At 53.3% G+C, this 14,550-nt stretch overlaps 28 non-coding genes across 28 annotated transcripts; 15 read left to right on the top strand and 13 right to left on the bottom strand.

Annotated features, from left to right (window-relative positions):
• Nucleotides 1-234: 234 nt before the first annotated feature.
• TRNAE-CUC (transfer RNA glutamic acid (anticodon CUC)) lies at nucleotides 235-306 on the top strand. The gene has a single exon. It is a non-coding gene; the product is annotated as a tRNA-Glu (tRNA).
• Nucleotides 307-1,169: 863 nt separating this feature from the next.
• On the top strand, nucleotides 1,170-1,241 carry TRNAE-CUC (transfer RNA glutamic acid (anticodon CUC)). The gene has a single exon. It is a non-coding gene; the product is annotated as a tRNA-Glu (tRNA).
• A 334-nt stretch (nucleotides 1,242-1,575) lies between these two features.
• TRNAM-CAU (transfer RNA methionine (anticodon CAU)) lies at nucleotides 1,576-1,648 on the bottom strand. The gene has a single exon. It is a non-coding gene; the product is annotated as a tRNA-Met (tRNA).
• A 456-nt stretch (nucleotides 1,649-2,104) lies between these two features.
• On the top strand, nucleotides 2,105-2,176 carry TRNAE-UUC (transfer RNA glutamic acid (anticodon UUC)). Its single transcript has one exon. It is a non-coding gene; the product is annotated as a tRNA-Glu (tRNA).
• Nucleotides 2,177-2,519: 343 nt separating this feature from the next.
• Nucleotides 2,520-2,592, bottom strand: TRNAM-CAU (transfer RNA methionine (anticodon CAU)). Its single transcript has one exon. It is a non-coding gene; the product is annotated as a tRNA-Met (tRNA).
• A 411-nt stretch (nucleotides 2,593-3,003) lies between these two features.
• Nucleotides 3,004-3,075, top strand: TRNAE-CUC (transfer RNA glutamic acid (anticodon CUC)). The gene has a single exon. It is a non-coding gene; the product is annotated as a tRNA-Glu (tRNA).
• Nucleotides 3,076-3,409: 334 nt separating this feature from the next.
• TRNAM-CAU (transfer RNA methionine (anticodon CAU)) lies at nucleotides 3,410-3,482 on the bottom strand. The gene has a single exon. It is a non-coding gene; the product is annotated as a tRNA-Met (tRNA).
• A 455-nt stretch (nucleotides 3,483-3,937) lies between these two features.
• On the top strand, nucleotides 3,938-4,009 carry TRNAE-UUC (transfer RNA glutamic acid (anticodon UUC)). Its single transcript has one exon. It is a non-coding gene; the product is annotated as a tRNA-Glu (tRNA).
• Nucleotides 4,010-4,352: 343 nt separating this feature from the next.
• TRNAM-CAU (transfer RNA methionine (anticodon CAU)) lies at nucleotides 4,353-4,425 on the bottom strand. The gene has a single exon. It is a non-coding gene; the product is annotated as a tRNA-Met (tRNA).
• Nucleotides 4,426-4,836: 411 nt separating this feature from the next.
• On the top strand, nucleotides 4,837-4,908 carry TRNAE-UUC (transfer RNA glutamic acid (anticodon UUC)). The gene has a single exon. It is a non-coding gene; the product is annotated as a tRNA-Glu (tRNA).
• Nucleotides 4,909-5,242: 334 nt separating this feature from the next.
• On the bottom strand, nucleotides 5,243-5,315 carry TRNAM-CAU (transfer RNA methionine (anticodon CAU)). The gene has a single exon. It is a non-coding gene; the product is annotated as a tRNA-Met (tRNA).
• Nucleotides 5,316-5,771: 456 nt separating this feature from the next.
• TRNAE-UUC (transfer RNA glutamic acid (anticodon UUC)) lies at nucleotides 5,772-5,843 on the top strand. The gene has a single exon. It is a non-coding gene; the product is annotated as a tRNA-Glu (tRNA).
• A 343-nt stretch (nucleotides 5,844-6,186) lies between these two features.
• On the bottom strand, nucleotides 6,187-6,259 carry TRNAM-CAU (transfer RNA methionine (anticodon CAU)). Its single transcript has one exon. It is a non-coding gene; the product is annotated as a tRNA-Met (tRNA).
• Nucleotides 6,260-6,670: 411 nt separating this feature from the next.
• TRNAE-CUC (transfer RNA glutamic acid (anticodon CUC)) lies at nucleotides 6,671-6,742 on the top strand. The gene has a single exon. It is a non-coding gene; the product is annotated as a tRNA-Glu (tRNA).
• A 334-nt stretch (nucleotides 6,743-7,076) lies between these two features.
• TRNAM-CAU (transfer RNA methionine (anticodon CAU)) lies at nucleotides 7,077-7,149 on the bottom strand. The gene has a single exon. It is a non-coding gene; the product is annotated as a tRNA-Met (tRNA).
• Nucleotides 7,150-7,605: 456 nt separating this feature from the next.
• Nucleotides 7,606-7,677, top strand: TRNAE-UUC (transfer RNA glutamic acid (anticodon UUC)). The gene has a single exon. It is a non-coding gene; the product is annotated as a tRNA-Glu (tRNA).
• Nucleotides 7,678-8,020: 343 nt separating this feature from the next.
• Nucleotides 8,021-8,093, bottom strand: TRNAM-CAU (transfer RNA methionine (anticodon CAU)). Its single transcript has one exon. It is a non-coding gene; the product is annotated as a tRNA-Met (tRNA).
• A 411-nt stretch (nucleotides 8,094-8,504) lies between these two features.
• TRNAE-CUC (transfer RNA glutamic acid (anticodon CUC)) lies at nucleotides 8,505-8,576 on the top strand. The gene has a single exon. It is a non-coding gene; the product is annotated as a tRNA-Glu (tRNA).
• Nucleotides 8,577-9,439: 863 nt separating this feature from the next.
• TRNAE-UUC (transfer RNA glutamic acid (anticodon UUC)) lies at nucleotides 9,440-9,511 on the top strand. The gene has a single exon. It is a non-coding gene; the product is annotated as a tRNA-Glu (tRNA).
• A 334-nt stretch (nucleotides 9,512-9,845) lies between these two features.
• Nucleotides 9,846-9,918, bottom strand: TRNAM-CAU (transfer RNA methionine (anticodon CAU)). The gene has a single exon. It is a non-coding gene; the product is annotated as a tRNA-Met (tRNA).
• A 411-nt stretch (nucleotides 9,919-10,329) lies between these two features.
• TRNAE-CUC (transfer RNA glutamic acid (anticodon CUC)) lies at nucleotides 10,330-10,401 on the top strand. The gene has a single exon. It is a non-coding gene; the product is annotated as a tRNA-Glu (tRNA).
• Nucleotides 10,402-10,735: 334 nt separating this feature from the next.
• On the bottom strand, nucleotides 10,736-10,808 carry TRNAM-CAU (transfer RNA methionine (anticodon CAU)). The gene has a single exon. It is a non-coding gene; the product is annotated as a tRNA-Met (tRNA).
• Nucleotides 10,809-11,264: 456 nt separating this feature from the next.
• Nucleotides 11,265-11,336, top strand: TRNAE-UUC (transfer RNA glutamic acid (anticodon UUC)). The gene has a single exon. It is a non-coding gene; the product is annotated as a tRNA-Glu (tRNA).
• Nucleotides 11,337-11,679: 343 nt separating this feature from the next.
• TRNAM-CAU (transfer RNA methionine (anticodon CAU)) lies at nucleotides 11,680-11,752 on the bottom strand. The gene has a single exon. It is a non-coding gene; the product is annotated as a tRNA-Met (tRNA).
• A 411-nt stretch (nucleotides 11,753-12,163) lies between these two features.
• On the top strand, nucleotides 12,164-12,235 carry TRNAE-UUC (transfer RNA glutamic acid (anticodon UUC)). The gene has a single exon. It is a non-coding gene; the product is annotated as a tRNA-Glu (tRNA).
• An 863-nt stretch (nucleotides 12,236-13,098) lies between these two features.
• Nucleotides 13,099-13,170, top strand: TRNAE-UUC (transfer RNA glutamic acid (anticodon UUC)). Its single transcript has one exon. It is a non-coding gene; the product is annotated as a tRNA-Glu (tRNA).
• Nucleotides 13,171-13,513: 343 nt separating this feature from the next.
• TRNAM-CAU (transfer RNA methionine (anticodon CAU)) lies at nucleotides 13,514-13,586 on the bottom strand. Its single transcript has one exon. It is a non-coding gene; the product is annotated as a tRNA-Met (tRNA).
• Nucleotides 13,587-14,403: 817 nt separating this feature from the next.
• On the bottom strand, nucleotides 14,404-14,476 carry TRNAM-CAU (transfer RNA methionine (anticodon CAU)). Its single transcript has one exon. It is a non-coding gene; the product is annotated as a tRNA-Met (tRNA).
• Nucleotides 14,477-14,550: the final 74 nt, after the last annotated feature.

The following is a 14,550-nucleotide window of genomic DNA, read 5'->3' as shown; positions in this document are numbered from 1 at the left end:
GTCGCTCCAGGGAGCTCTTTTGCGTATCGACAAAAACAGCCATATCTGGGCAACGGAGGCACCTCTTCAGCAGGGAAAAACGCTGTTTGATTCAGGCGACCTTAACCTATCTGTCGGCGGGGCTGGGTTGATATGCCGGGATCTGGTGACAGGCTCGCTCTGAGCGTGAAGTAAAAGTAGAGTACTCAAAGCCAGAAAACTTTTTTGATTACTAGCTCAGCCCCACGCCATGGTTCCCATATGGTCTAGCGGTTAGGATTCCTGGTTCTCACCCAGGCGGCCCGGGTTCGACTCCCGGTATGGGAATGAGCCTTTTTCTAGACTTACAACAATCAAGAAACCGCGTTGTAGCGTTAAAGTCTTTGGGTCGGACCTGCTGTCGGCGGGCGGCCGCAAACGCCAAAGACCGCTTTTAGCCCTTCCTTCCTTCGGCACAAGACCCCAGTATGGCTTCATAGCTCAAAACGTTCTCATCTCTCCCTTACAACTCCAAGGTGTCCAGGGAAGGGACTCAAAGACCCCCTGTATCCCCTCTGTCAGCTTGGCTCACCTTAGTGTTTCATCGGTAACTTTTGGGTCCGCAGTGGCGAAGGACTGTGGTTATCGGGGCAAGAGGGAGAGAAAAATCTCGTGACAAAAGTGCCCCGTGTGAGGATCGAACGCACGACCTTCAGATTATGAGACTGACGCACTACCTACTGCGCTAAGGAGGCAACCGGAAGCGAGTCTGCCAGCAGAACCCAGAGCATCGACTCGGCGCCGCTGAAAGATAGGTTAGGGTCAACTGAGGGTCACCTGAATCAAACGGTGTTTCCCCGTTGTGACTGGGTGCCTCTCTTGCCGAGATATGGCTGTTTTTCTCAATATGGAAATGAGCTCATTGGAGGAATGAGGGCGTTGCCGCTCAACACTTTGGAGCAACGGCACCGCCCTGGTCGCTCCAGGGAGCTCTTTTGCGTATAAGACAAAAACAGCCATATCTGGGCAACGGAGGCACCCCTTCAGCAGGAGAAAACGCTGTTTGACTCAGGCGACCCTAACCTATCTGTCGGCGGGGCTGGGTTGATATGCCGGGTTCTGGTGACAGGCTCCCTCTAAGCGTGACGTAAAAGTAGAGTACTCAAAGCCAGAAAACTTTTTCGATTACTAGCTCAACCTCACGCCATGGTTCCCATATGGTCTAGCGGTTAGGATTCCTGGTTCTCACCCAGGCGGCCCGGGTTCGACTCCCGGTATGGGAATGAGCTTTTTTCTAGACTTGCACCAATCCAGAAACCGCGTTGCAGTGTTAAAGTCTTTGGGTCGGACCTGCTGTCGGCGGGCGGCCGCAAACGCCAAAGACCGCTTTTAGCCCTTCCTTCCTTCGGCACAAGACCCCAGTATGGCTTCATAGCTCAAAACGTTCTCATCTCTCCCTTCCAACTCCAAGGTGTCCAGGGAAGGGACTCAAAGACCCCCAGTATCCCCTCTGTCAGCTTGGCTCCCCTTAGTGTTTCATCGGTAACGTTTGGGTCCGCAGTGGCGAAGGACTGTGGTTATCGGAGCAAGAGGGAGAGAAAAATCTCGTGACAAAAGTGCCCCGTGTGAGGATCGAACTCACGACCTTCAGATTATGAGACTGACGCGCTACCTACTGCGCTAACGAGGCAACCGGAAACGAGTCTGCTAGCAGAACCCAGAGCATCGACTCGGCGCCGCTGAAAGATAGGTTAGGGTCAACTGAGGGTCACCTGAATCAAACGGCGTTTCCCCGTTGTGACTGGGTGCCTCTCTTGCCGAGATATGGCTGTTTTTCTCAATATGGAAATGAGCTCTTTGGAGGATTGAGGGCGTTGCCGCTCAACACTTTGGAGCAACGGCACCGCCCTGGTCGCTCCAGGGAGCTCTTTTGCGTATAAGACAAAAACAGCCATATCTGGGCAACGGAGGCACCCCTTCAGCAGGAGAAAACGCTGTTTGACTCAGGCGACCCTAACCTATCTGTCGGCGGGGCTGGGTTGATATGCCGGGTTCTGGTGACAGGCTCCCTCTAAGCGTGACGTAAAAGTAGAGTACTCAAAGCCAGGAAACTTTTTCGCTTACTAGCTCGGCTTCACGCCACAGTTCCCATATGGTCTAGCGGTTAGGATTCCTGGTTTTCACCCAGGCGGCCCGGGTTCGACTCCCGTTACGGGAATGAGCCTTTTTCTAAACTTGCACAAATCCTGAAACCGCATTGCGGCGTTAAAGCATTTGGGTCGGAGATGCTGTCGGCGGGCGGCCACAAACGCCCAAGACCGCTTTTAGCTCTTCCTTCCTTCGGCACAACACCCCAGTTTGGCTTCATAGATCAAAACGTTCCCAACGTTCCCATCTCTCCCTTCTAACTCCAAGGTGTCCAGGGAAGGGACTCAAAGACCTCCTGTATCCCCTCTGTCAGCTTGGCTCCCCTTACCGTTTCATCGTTAACGTTTGGGTCCGCAGTGGCGACGGACTGTGGCTTTCGGGGCAAGAGGGATAGAAAAAGCTTGCGACAAATTTGCCCCGTGTGAGGATCGAACTCACGACCTTCAGATTATGAGACTGACACGCTACCTACTGCGCTAACCAGGCGACCGGAGGTGAACCTGTCAGCAGAACCTAGGGCATTGACTCCATCCCCGCTGAAAGATAGGTTATGGTCACCTGAATCAAACAGTGCATCCCCCTTGTGACTGGGTGCCTCCCTTGCCGAGATATGGCTGTTTTTGTCAAGATGGAAATGAGCTCTTTGGAGGAATGAGCTCCCTGGTCGCTCCAGGGAGCTCTTTTGCGTATCGACAAAAACAGCCATATCTGGGCAACGGAGGCACCTCTTCAGCAGGGAAAAACGATGTTTGATTCAGGCGACCTTAACCTATCTGTCGGCGGGGCTGGGTTGATATGCCGGGATCTGGTGACAGGCTCGCTCTGAGCGTGACGTAAAAGTAGAGTACTCAAAGCCAGAAAACTTTTTCGATTACTATCTCAGCCCCACGCCATGGTTCCCATATGGGCTAGCGGTTAGGATTCCTGGTTCTCACCCAGGCGGCCCGGGTTCGACTCCCGGTATGGGAATGAGCCTTTTTCTAGACTTACACCAATCCAGAAACCGCGTTGCAGCGTTAAAGTCTTTGGGTCGGACCTGCTGTCGGCGGGCGGCCGCAAACGCCAAAGACCGCTTTTAGCCCTTCCTTCCTTCGGCACAAGACCCCAGTATGGCTTCATAGCTCAAAACGTTCTCATCTCTCCCTTACAACTCTAAGGTGTCCAGGGAAGGGACTCAAAGACCCCCAGTATCCCCTCTGTCAGCTTGGCTCCCCTTAGTGTTTCATCGGTAACGTTTGGGTCCGCAGTGGCGAAGGACTGTGGTTATCGGAGCAAGAGGGAGAGAAAAATCTCGTGACAAAAGTGCCCCGTGTGAGGATCGAACTCACGACCTTCAGATTATGAGACTGACGCGCTACCTACTGCGCTAACGAGGCAACCGGAAACGAGTCTGCTAGCAGAACCCAGAGCATCGACTCGGCGCCGCTGAAAGATAGGTTAGGGTCAACTGAGGGTCACCTGAATCAACGGCGTTTCCCCGTTGTGACTGGGTGCCTCTCTTGCCGAGATATGGCTGTTTTTCTCAATATGGAAATGAGCTCTTTGGAGGAATGAGGGCGTTTCCGCTCAACACTTTGGAGCAACGGCACCGCCCTGGTCGCTCCAGGGAGCTCTTTTGCGTATAAGACAAAAACAGCCATATCTGGGCAACGGAGGCACCCCTTCAGCAGAAGAAAACACTGTTTGACTCAGGCGACCCTAACCTATCTGTCGGCGGGGCTGGGTTGATATGCCGGGTTCTGGTGACAGGCTCCCTCTAAGCGTGACGTAAAAGTAGAGTACTCAAAGCCAGGAAACTTTTTCACTTACTAGCTCAGCCTCACGCCACAGTTCCCATATGGTCTAGCGGTTAGGATTCCTGGTTTTCACCCAGGCGGCCCGGGTTCGACTCCCGTTATGGGAATGAGCCTTTTTCTAAACTTGCACCAATCCTGAAACCGCATTGCGGCGTTAAAGCATTTGGGTCGGAGATGCTGTCAGAGGGCGGCCACAAACGCCCAAGACCGCTTTTAGCTCTTCCTTCCTTCGGCACAACACCCCAGTTTGGCTTCATAGATCAAAACGTTCCCAACGTTCCCATCTCTCCCTTCTAACTCCAAGGTGTCCAGGGAAGGGACTCAAAGACCTCCTGTATCCCCTCTGTCAGCTTGGCTCCCCTTACCGTTTCATCGTTAACGTTTGGGTCCGCAGTGGCGACGGACTGTGGCTTTCGGGGCAAGAGGGATAGAAAAAGCTTGCGACAAATTTGCCCCGTGCGAGGATCGAACTCACGACCTTCAGATTATGAGACTGACACGCTACCTACTGCGCTAACGAGGCGACCGGAGGTGAACCTGTCAGCAGAACCCAGGGCATTGACTCCACCCCCGCTGAAAGCTAGGTTATGGTCACCAGAATCAAACAATGCATCCCCCTTGTGACTGGGTGCCTCCCTTGCCGAGATATGGCTGTTTTTGTCAAGATGGAAATGAGCTCTTTGGAGGAATGAGCTCCCTGGTCGCTCCAGGGAGCTCTTTTGCGTATCGACAAAAACAGCCATATCTGGGCAACGGAGGCACCTCTTCAGCAGGAAAAAACGCTGTTTGATTCAGGCGACCTTAACCTATCTGTCGGCGGGGCTGGGTTGATATGCCGGGATCTGGTGACAGGCTCGCTCTGAGCGTGACGTAAAAGTAGAGTACTCAAAGCCAGAAAACTTTTTTGATTACTAGCTCACTCCCACACCATGGTTCCCATATGGTCTAGCGGTTAGGATTCCTGGTTTTCACCCAGTCGCCCCGGGTTCGACTCCCGGTATGGGAATGAGCCTTTTTCTAGACTTACACCAATCCAGAAACCGCGTTGCTGCTTTAAAGTCTTTGGGTCGGACCTGCTGTCGGCGGGCGGCCGCAAACGCCAAAGACCGCTTTTAGCCCTTCCTTCCTTCGGCACAAGACCCCAGTATGGCTTCATAGCTCAAAACGTTCTCATCTCTCCCTTCCAACTCCAAGGTGTCCAGGGAAGGGACTCAAAGACCCCCTGTATCCCCTCTGTCAGCTTGGCTCCCCTTAGTGTTTCATCGGTAACGTTTGGGTCCGCAGTGGCGAAGGACTGTGGTTATCGGGGAAAGAGGGAGAGAAAAATCTCGTGACAAAAGTGCCCCGTGTGAGGATCGAACTCACGACCTTCAGATTATGAGACTGACGCGCTACCTACTGCGCTAACGAGGCAACGGGAAGCAAGGCTGTCAGCAGAACCCAGAGCATCGACTCGGCGCCGCTGAAAGATAGGTTAGGGTCAACTGAGGGTCACCTGAATCAAACGGCGTTTCCCCGTTGTGACTGGGTGCCTCTCTTGCCGAGATATGGCTGTTTTTCTCAATATGGAAATGAGCTCTTTGGAGGAATGAGGGCGTTGCCGCTCAACACTTTGGAGCAACGGCACCGCCCTGGTCGCTCCAGGGAGCTCTTTTGCGTATAAGACAAAAACAGCCATATCTGGGCAACGGAGGCACCCCTTCAGCAGGAGAAAACGCTGTTTGACTCAGGCGACCCTAACCTATCTGTCGGCGGGGCTGGGTTGATATGCCGGGTTCTGGTGACAGGCTCCCTCTAAGCGTGACGTAAAAGTAGAGTACTCAAAGCCAGGAAACTTTTTCACTTACTAGCTCAGCCTCACGCCACAGTTCCCATATGGTCTAGCGGTTAGGATTCCTGGTTTTCACCCAGGCGGCCCGGGTTCGACTCCCGGTATGGGAATGAGCCTTTTTCTAAACTTGCACCAATCCTGAAACTGCATTGCGGCGTTAAAGCATTTGGGTCGGAGATGCTGTCGGCGGGCGGCCACAAACGCCCAAGACCGCTTTTAGCTCTTCCTTCCTTCAGCACAACACCCCAGTTTGGCTTCATAGATCAAAACGTTCCCAACGTTCCCATCTCTCCCTTCTAACTCCAAGGTGTCCAGGGAAGGGACTCAAAGACCTCCTGTATCCCCTCTGTCAGCTTGGCTCCCCTTACCGTTTCATCGTTAACGTTTGGGTCCGCAGTGGCGACGGACTGTGGCTTTCGGGGCAATAGGGATAGAAAAAGCTTGCGACAAATTTGCCCCATGTGAGGATCGAACTCACAACCTTCAGATTATGAGACTGACACGCTACCTACTGCGCTAACGAGGCGACCAGAGGTGAGTCTGTCAGCAGAACCCAGGGCATTGACTCTACCCCCGCTGAAAGCTAGGTTATGGTCACCTGAATCAAACAGTGCATCCCCCTTGTGACTGGGTGCCTCCCTTGCCGAGATATGGCTGTTTTTGTCAAGATGGAAATGAGCTCTTTGGAGGAATGAGCTCCCTGGTCGCTCCAGGGAGCTCTTTTGCGTATCGACAAAAACAGCCATATCTTGGCAACGGAGGCACCTCTTCAGCAGGGAAAAACGCTGTTTGATTCAGGCGACCTTAACCTATCTGTCGGCGGGGCTGGGTTGATATGCCGGGATCTGGTGACAGGCTCGCTCTGAGCGTGACGTAAAAGTAGAGTACTCAAAGCCAGAAAACTTTTTCGATTACTAGCTCAGCCCCACGCCATGGTTCCCATATGGTCTAGCAGTTAGGATTCCTGGTTCTCACCCAGGCGGCCCGGGTTCGACTCCCGGTATGGGAATGAGCCTTTATCTAGACTTACACCAATCCAGAAATCGCGTTGCAGCGTTAAAGTCTTTGGGTCGGACCTGCTGTCGGCGGGCGGCCGCAAACGCCAAAGACCGCTTTTAGCCCCTCCTTCCTTCGGCACAAGACCCCAGTATGGCTTCATAGCTCAAAACGTTCTCATCTCTCCCTTCCAACTCCAAGGTGTCCAGGGAAGGGACTCAAAGACCCCCAGTATCCCCTCTGTCAGCTTGGCTCCCCTTAGTGTTTCATCGGTAACGTTTGGGTCCGCAGTGGCGAAGGACTGTGGTTATCGGGGCAAGAGGGAGAGAAAAATCTTGTGACAAAAGTGCCCCGTGTGAGGATCGAACTCACGACCTTCAGATTATGAGACTGACGCGCTACCTACTGCGCTAACGAGGCAACCGGAAGCGAGCCTGTCAGCAGAACCCAGAGCATCGACTCGGCGCCGCTGAAAGATAGGTTAGGGTCAACAGAGGGTCACCTGAATCAAATGGCGTTTCCCCGTTGTGACTGGGTGCCTCTCTTGCCGAGATATGGCTGTTTTTCTCAATATGGAAATGAGCTCTTTGGAGGAATGAGGGCGTTGCCGCTCAACACTTTGGAGCAACGGCACCGCCCTGGTTGCTCCAGGGAGCTCTTTTGCGTATAAGACAAAAACAGCCATATCTGGGATACGGAGGCACCCCTTCAGCAGGAGAAAACGCTGTTTGACTCAGGCGACCCTAACCTATCTGGCAGCGGGGCTGGGTTGATATGCCGGGTTCTGGTGACAGGCTCCCTCTAAGCGTGACGTAAAAGTAGAGTACTCAAAGCCAGGAAACTTTTTCGCTTACTAGCTCAGCCTCACGCCACAGTTCCCATATGGTCTAGCGGTTAGGATTCCTGGTTTTCACCCAGGCGGCCCGGGTTCGACTCCCGGTATGGGAGTGAGCCTTTTTCTAAACTTGCACCAATCCTGAAATCGCATTGCGGCGTTAAAGCATTTGGGTCGGAGATGCTGTTGGCGGGCGGCCACAAACGCCCAAGGCCACTTTTAGCTCTTCCTTCCTTCGGCACAACACCCCAGTTTGGCTTCATAGATCAAAACGTTCCCAACGTTCCCATCTCTCCCTTCTAACTCCAAGGTGTCCAGGGAAGGGACTCAAAGACCTCCTGTATCCCCTCTGTCAGCTTGGCTCCCCTTACCGTTTCATCGTTAACGTTTGGGTCCGCAGTGGCGACGGAGTGTGGCTTTCGGGGCAATAGGGATAGAAAAAGCTTGCGACAAATTTGCCCCGTGTGAGGATCGAACTCACAACCTTCAGATTATGAGACTGACACGCTACCTACTGCGCTAACGAGGCGACCAGAGGTGAGCCTGTCAGCAGAACCCAGGGCATTGACTCCACCCCCGCTGAAAGCTAGGTTATGGTCACCTGAATCAAACAGTGCATCCCCCTTGTGACTGGGTGCCTCCCTTGCCGAGATATGGCTGTTTTTGTCAAGATGGAAATGAGCTCTTTGGAGGAATGAGCTCCCTGGTCGCTCCAGGGAGCTCTTTTGCGTATCGACAAAAACAGCCATATCTGGGCAACGGAGGCACCTCTTCAGCAGGGAAAAACGCTGTTTGATTCAGGCGACCTTAACCTATCTGTCGGCGGGGCTGGGTTGATATGCCGGGATCTGGTGACAGGCTCGCTCTGAGCGTGACGTAAAAGTAGAGTACTCAAAGCCAGAAAACTTTTTCGATTACTAGCTCAGCCCCACGCCATGGTTCCCATATGGTCTAGCGGTTAGGATTCCTGGTTCTCACCCAGGCGGCCCGGGTTCGACTCCCGGTATGGGAATGAGCCTTTTTCTAGACTTACACCAATCCAGAAACCGCGTTGCAGCGTTAAAGTCTTTGGGTCGGACCTGCTGTCGGCGGGCGGCCGCAAACGCCAAAGACCGCTTTTAGCCCCTCCTTCCTTCGGCACAAGACCCCAGTATGGCTTCATAGCTCAAAACGTTCTCATCTCTCCCTTCCAACTCCAAGGTGTCCAGGGAAGGGACTCAAAGACCTCCTGTATCCCCTCTGTCAGCTTGGCTCCCCTTAGTGTTTCATCGGTAACGTTTGGGTCCGCAGTGGCGAAGGACTGTGGTTATCGGAGCAAGAGGGAGAGAAAAATCTCGTGACAAAAGTTCCCCGTGTGATGATCGAACTCACGACCTTCAGATTATGAGACTGACGTGCTACCTACTGCGCTAACGAGGCAACCGGAAGCGAGTCTGTCAGCAGAACCCAGAGCATCGACTCGGCGCCGCTGAAAGATAGGTTAGGGTCAACTGAGGGTCACCTGAATCAAATGGCGTTTCCCCGTTGTGACTGGGTGCCTCTCTTGCCGAGATATGGCTGTTTTTCTCAATATGGAAATGAGCTCTTTGGAGGAATGAGGGCGTTGCCGCTCAACACTTTGGAGCAACGGCACCGCCCTGGTTGCTCCAGGGAGCTCTTTTGCGTATAAGACAAAAACAGCCATATCTGGGATACGGAGGCACCCCTTCAGCAGGAGAAAACACTGTTTGACTCAGGCGACCCTAACCTATCTGTCGGCGGGGCTGGGTTGATATGCCGGGTTCTGGTGACAGGCTCCCTCTAAGCGTGACGTAAAAGTAGAGTACTCAAAGCCAGCAAACTTTTTCACTTACTAGCTCAGCCTCACGCCACAGTTCCCATATGGTCTAGCGGTTAGGATTCCTGGTTTTCACCCAGGCGGCCCGGGTTCGACTCCCGGTATGGGAATGAGCCTTTTTCTAAACTTGCACCAATCCTGAAACCGCATTGCGGCGTTAAAGCATTTGGGTTGGAGATGCTGTCGGCGGGCGGCCACAAACGCCCAAGACCGCTTTTAGCTCTTCCTTCCTTCAGCACAACACCCCAGTTTGGCTTCATAGATCAAAACGTTCCCATCTCTCCCTTCTAACTCCAAGGTGTCCAGGGAAGGGACTCAAAGACCTCCTGTATCCCCTCTGTCAGCTTGGCTCCCCTTACCGTTTCATCGTTAACGTTTGGGTCCACAGTGGCGACGGACTGTGGCTTTCGGGGCAAGAGGGATAGAAAAAGCTTGCGACAAATTTGTCCCGTGTGAGGATCGAACTCACGACCTACAGATTATGAGACTGACACGCTACCTACTGCGCTAACCAGGCGACCGGAAGTGAGCCTGTCAGCAGAACCCAGGGCATTGACTCCACCCCTGCTGAAAGATAGGTTATGGTCACCTGAATCAAACAGTGCATCCCCCTTGTGACTGGGTGCCTCCCTTGCCGAGATATGGCTATTTTTGTCAAGATGGAAATGAGCTCTTTGGAGGAATGAGCTCCCTGGTCGCTCCAGGGAGCTCTTTTGCGTATCGACAAAAACAGCCATATCTGGGCAACGGAGGCACCTCTTCAGCAGGGAAAAACGCTGTTTGATTCAGGCGACCTTAACCTATCTGTCGGCGGGGCTGGGTTGATATGCCGGGATCTGGTGACAGGCTCGCTCTGAGCGTGACGTAAAAGTAGAGTACTCAAAGCCAGAAAACTTTTTCGATTACTAGCTCAGCCCCACGCCATGGTTCCCATATGGTCTAGCGGTTAGGATTCCTGGTTCTCACCCAGGTGGCCCGGGTTCGACTCCCGGTATGGGAATGAGCCTTTTTCTAGACTTACACCAATCCAGAAACCGCGTTGCAGCGTTAAAGTCTTTGGGTCGGACCTGCTGTCGGCGGGCGGCCGCAAACGCCAAAGACCGCTTTTAGCCCTTCCTTCCTTCGGCACAAGACCCCAGTATGGCTTCATAGCTCAAAACGTTCTCATCTCTCCCTTCCAACTCCAAGGTGTCCAGGGAAGGGACTCAAAGACCCCCAGTATCCCCTCTGTCAGCTTTGCTCCCCTTAGTGTTTCATCGGTAACGTTTGGGTCCGCAGTGGCGAAGGACTGTGGTTATCGGAGCAAGAGGGAGAGAAAAATCTCGTGACAAAAGTGCCCCGTGTGAGGATCGAACTCACGACCTTCAGATTATGAGACTGACGCGCTACCTACTGCGCTAACGAGGCAACAGGAAACGAGTCTGCTAGCAGAACCCAGAGCATCGACTCGGCGCCGCTGAAAGATAGGTTAGGGTCAACTGAGGGTCACCTGAATCAAACGGCGTTTCCCCGTTGTGACTGGGTGCCTCTCTTGCCGAGATATGGCTGTTTTTCTCAATATGGAAATGAGCTCTTTGGAGGAATGAGGGCGTTGCCGCTCAACACTTTGGAGCAATGGCACCGCCCTGGTCGCTCCAGGGAGCTCTTTTGCGTATAAGACAAAAACAGCCATATCTGGGCAACGGAGGCACCCCTTCAGCAGAAGAAAACGCTGTTTGACTCAGGCGACCCTAACCTATCTGTCGGCGGGGCTGGGTTGATATGCCGGGTTCTGGTGACAGGCTCCCTCTAAGCGTGACGTAAAAGTAGAATACTCAAAGCCAGGAAACTTTTTCGCTTACTAGCTCAGCCTCACGCCACAGTTCCCATATGGTCTAGCGGTTAGGATTCCTGGTTTTCACCCAGGCGGCCCGGGTTCGACTCCCGTTATGGGAATGAGCCTTTTTCTAAACTTGCACCAATCCTGAAACCGCATTGCGGCGTTAAAGCATTTGGGTCGGAGATGCTGTCAGAGGGCGGCCACAAACGCCCAAGACCGCTTTTAGCTCTTCCTTCCTTCGGCACAACACCCCAGTTTGGCTTCATAAATCAAAACGTTCCCAACGTTCCCATCTCTCCCTTCTAACTCCAAGGTGTCCAGGGAAGGGACTCAAAGACCTCCTGTATCCCCTCTGTCAGCTTGGCTCCCCTTACCGTTTCATCGTTAACGTTTGGGTCCGCAGTGGCGACGGACTGTGGCTTTCGGGGCAAGAGGGATAGAAAAAGCTTGCGACAAATTTGCCCCGTGCGAGGATCGAACTCACGACCTTCAGATTATGAGACTGACACGCTACCTACTGCGCTAACGAGGCAACCGGAGGTGAGCCTGTCAGCAGAACCCAGGGCATTGACTCCACCCCCGCTGAAAGATAGGTTATGGTCACCTGAATCAAACAGTGCATCCCCCTTGTGACTGGGTGCCTCCCTTGCCGAGATATGGCTGTTTTTGTCAAGATGGAAATGAGCTCTTTGGAGGAATGAGCTCCCTGGTCGCTCCAGGGAGCTCTTTTGCGTATCGACAAAAACAGCCATATCTGGGCAACGGAGGCACCTCTTCAGCAGGAAAAAACGCTGTTTGATTCAGGCGACCTTAACCTATCTGTCGGCGGGGCTGGGTTGATATGCCGGGATCTGGTGACAGGCTCGCTCTGAGCGTGACGTAAAAGTAGAGTGCTCAAAGCCAGAAAACTTTTTTGATTACTAGCTCACTCCCACGCCATGGTTCCCATATGGTCTAGCGGTTAGGATTCCTGGTTTTCACCCAGGCGGCCCGGGTTCGACTCTCGGTATGGGAATGAGCCTTTTTCTAGACTTACACCAATCCAGAAACCGCGTTGCAGCGTTAAAGTCTTTGGGTCGGACCTGCTGTCGGCGGGCGGCCGCAAACGCCAAAGACCGCTTTTAGCCCTTCCTTCCTTCGGCACAAGACCCCAGTATGGCTTCATAGCTCAAAACATTCTCATCTCTCCCTTCCAACTCCAAGGTGTCCAGGGAAGGGACTCAAAGACCCCCTGTATCCCCTCTGTCAGCTTGGCTCCCCTTAGTGTTTCATCGGTAACGTTTGGGTCCGCAGTGGCGAAGGACTGTGGTTATCGGGGCAAGAGGGAGAGAAAAATCTCGTGACAAAAGTGCCCCGTGTGAGGAACGAACTCACGACCTTCAGAATATGAGACTGACGCGCTACCTACTGCGCTAAGGAGACAACCGGAAGCGAGTCTGCCAGCAGAACCCAGAGCATCGACTCGGCGCCGCTGAAAGATAGGTTAGGGTCAACTGAGGGTCACCTGAATCAAACGGCGTTTCCCCGTTGTGACTGGGTGTCTCTCTTGCCGAGATATGGCTGTTTTTCTCAATATGGAAATGAGCTCTTTGGAGGAATGAGGGCGTTGCCGCTCAACACTTTGGAGCAACGGCACCGCCCTGGTCGCTCCAGGGAGCTCTTTTGCGTATAAGACAAAAACAGCCATATCTGGGCAACGGAGGCACCCCTTCAGCAGGAGAAAACGCTGTTTGACTCAGGCGACCCTAACCTATCTGTCGGCGGGGCTGGGTTGATATGCCGGGTTCTGGTGACAGGCTCCCTCTAAGCGTGACGTAAAAGTAGAGTACTCAAAGCCAGGAAACTTTTTCACTTACTAGCTCAGCCTCACGCCACAGTTCCCATATGGTCTAGCGGTTAGGATTCCTGGTTTTCACCCAGGCGGCCCGGGTTCGACTCCCGGTATGGGAATGAGCCTTTTTCTAAACTTGCACCAATCCTGAAACCGCATTGCGGCGTTAAAGCATTTGGGTCGGAGATGCTGTCGGCGGGCGGCCACAAACGCCCAAGACCGCTTTTAGCTCTTCCTTCCTTCGGCACAACACCCCAGTTTGGCTTCATAGATCAAAACGTTCCCAACGTTCCCATCTCTCCCTTCTAACTCCAAGGTGTCCAGGGAAGGGACTCAAAGACCTCCTGTATCCCCTCTGTCAGCTTGGCTCCCCTTACCGTTTCATCGTTAACGTTTGGGTCCGCAGTGGCGACGGACTGTGGCTTTCGGGGCAAGAGGGATAGAAAAAGCTTGCGACAAATTTGCCCCGTGTGAGGATCGAACTCACGACCTTCAGATTATGAGACTGACACGCTACCTACTGCGCTAATGAGGCGACCGGAGGTGAGCCTGTCAGCAGAACCCAGGGCATTGACTCCACCCCCGCTGAAAGATAGGTTATGGTCACCTGAATCAAACAGTGCATCCCCCTTGTGACTGGGTGCCTCCCTTGCCGAGATATGGCTGTTTTTGTCAAGATGGAAATGAGCTCTTTGGAGGAATGAGCTCCCTGGTCGCTCCAGGGAGCTCTTTTGCGTATCGACAAAAACAGCCATATCTGGGCAACGGAGGCACCTCTTCAGCAGGGAAAAACGCTGTTTGATTCAGGCGACCTTAACCTATCTGTCGGCGGGGCTGGGTTGATATGCCGGGATCTGGTGACAGGCTCGCTCTGAGCATGACGTAAAAGTAGAATACTCAAAGCCAGAAAACTTTTTCGATTACTAGCTCAACCCCACGCCATGGTTCCCATATGGTCTAGCGGTTAGGATTCCTGGCTCTCACTCAGGCGGCCCGGGTTCGACTCCCGTAATGGGAATGAGCCTTTTTCTAGACTTACACCAATCCAGAAACCTTGTTGCAGCGTTAAAGTCTTTGGGTCGGACTTGCTGTCGGCGGGCGGCCGCAAACGCCAAAGACCGCTTTTAGCCCTTCCTTCCTTCGGCACAAGACCCCAGTATGGCTTCATAGCTCAAAACGTTCTCATCTCTCCCTTCCAACTCCAAGGTGTCCAGGGAAGGGACTCAAAGACCCCCTGTATCCCCTCTGTCAGCTTGGCTACCGTTATTGTTTCATCGGTAACGTTTGGGTCCGCAGTGGCGAAGGACTGTGGTTATCGGGGCAAGAGGGAGAGAAAAATCTCGTGACAAAAGTGCCCCGTGTGAGGATCGAACTCATGACCTTCAGATTATGAGACTGATACGCTACCTACTGCGCTAACGAGGCGACCGTATGCTAGCCTGTCAGCAGAACCCAGGGCATTGACTCCACCCAAGCTGAATGATAGGTTATGGTCACCT

Source organism: Leptodactylus fuscus, chromosome 5 (assembly GCF_031893055.1).
Source record: "Leptodactylus fuscus isolate aLepFus1 chromosome 5, aLepFus1.hap2, whole genome shotgun sequence".
In the NCBI taxonomy this organism is placed as follows: Eukaryota; Metazoa; Chordata; class Amphibia; order Anura; family Leptodactylidae; genus Leptodactylus; species Leptodactylus fuscus.
The sequence above is the reverse complement of the archived record's forward strand: the minus strand, read 5'-3'. Positions and strand labels throughout refer to the sequence as shown.